Genomic DNA, 1534 nt, shown 5'->3' with positions numbered 1-1534 from the left:
GGACCTGAAACAAACAGGGTTAAGTGATTGCTCAGGGTCACACAGCTAGTAAGTGAGGCCACATTTGAACTCAGGTCCTCCTGACTCCAGGGCCAGCACTCTATCTACTGAATCACCTAGCTGCCTTTACTAGAGGTTACCCTCTTAGTCCTTGTGGGAGCCATATCTAAGCTTTATTAAAATAGTTTATCTGGGACTCTGGGAGCGGGAGCATAATGAATCAGAGAGGATTAGGAAAAGTTTTTTCAGTGTAAAAATGATTTATTTAGGCTCCTTTCATATATCTTATTGTTTAGGGAACACAGTCTCACACAAAATCACAGACTTTGAGAGCTACACTTAATGAAGGGTCAAGGCAAAGCTGGTCCCCTGGACAGAGTCATCAGCCTGGAGGCTCCAGCTCCCTGAATGCATTTGTGCACATCTTCACCAGAAGTGCCTTTTCCTGAAAAGGGCTTGTAGGAAATAAGGAAATACTTTATTCAATACTTTCATTATACAAAGGAAAATAGTTTCTCTCAAAAATGGGGGGAAAAACAAAGAGGACAGATGTGATTACTTGACATGAATGGTAGGTCAATATAGAAAAACAATGGTGTTATTACTGTTAGTATTATTATAAGATGATCATATCAATGGGACCAGGAGGGTTTTTTCCAAAAATTGGACTCAAACCTTTTGCATTTTTACACCAGGCCTTTCCTTATGTCATTCTGAGAAACAGTAAGTGCCTGTTCCAAGTTTTGTCCTGGGGAGCAGAACAGCCTTTGAAATGCCATTAAAAGGAGCAAATCCAGTTATGGTTGCATCTTCACAAAAGGAACTCTAACCCAATAAACAGCCCAGGAGCCTCATTGCCATGAAGAAACTCAAGAGGATACTGACAAAACCAATGAATAGAAGAAGAAACCTGTTGAGCTTGGGAATATTTGGTGTATTGGGTTGGTCTAGGATTATGAAACCTAAACCTCCCATTGTAAACAGGAAACTAGATGCAAGTCCTTCCATAATGTATTGTCCATTTACTCTGTATGCCAAGAAAGCAGCTGGTCTTTGATGTCCATGTTCATCTGTCTGTTGTAAATCCAACAGTAGGAGGTTCCACAATGACATCATAAATTATTCCTCCAGTGATGAGAAAATAAGACACCCCTACCAGGGCGTACACCATCATAGCTGACTGCATGTGGGCCCATGCAGTCTTCAGCTTCAGGCTGGGACACTCGAGTACCACAAAGGGAACCCAGTACAGTGCCTCCATGTTGATGGCGACCTGCAATGGACCCCAAGCTCTTACCACCACCGCCGCAGCACCCTTAGGAAAAGTTTTATTCCTTTTCTCTGGGGTTAGGCTACTCTAGGAAGGAACCTGGTCTACCTGAAACCAGAAAAAGCGCTTTTTGTGGACCAGGGATACCTGTCTGTGACATATGGAATTAATACTATTGTAGAAAGAAAAAAGGCTGAGGTTTTGATCATATAAATAAATACTATCATCTTCCCACCCCTATTTGGGGGCCTTATACTTAGTCTT

At 42.0% G+C, this 1534-nt stretch overlaps 1 pseudogene; it reads right to left on the bottom strand.

Annotated features, from left to right (window-relative positions):
- Nucleotides 1-825: 825 nt before the first annotated feature.
- LOC144455693 (oligosaccharyltransferase complex subunit ostc-A pseudogene) lies at nucleotides 826-1261 on the bottom strand (annotated as a pseudogene).
- Between the last annotated feature and the right edge of the window lie 273 nt (nucleotides 1262-1534).

This window comes from Phascolarctos cinereus, unplaced genomic scaffold (genome assembly GCF_003287225.1).
Source record: "Phascolarctos cinereus isolate Bilbo 61053 unplaced genomic scaffold, phaCin_HiC Scaffold_2;HRSCAF=192, whole genome shotgun sequence".
Classification (NCBI taxonomy): domain Eukaryota; kingdom Metazoa; phylum Chordata; class Mammalia; order Diprotodontia; family Phascolarctidae; genus Phascolarctos; species Phascolarctos cinereus.
Note: the sequence above shows the minus strand (reverse complement) of the source record. Positions and strands in the feature narration are given on the sequence as shown.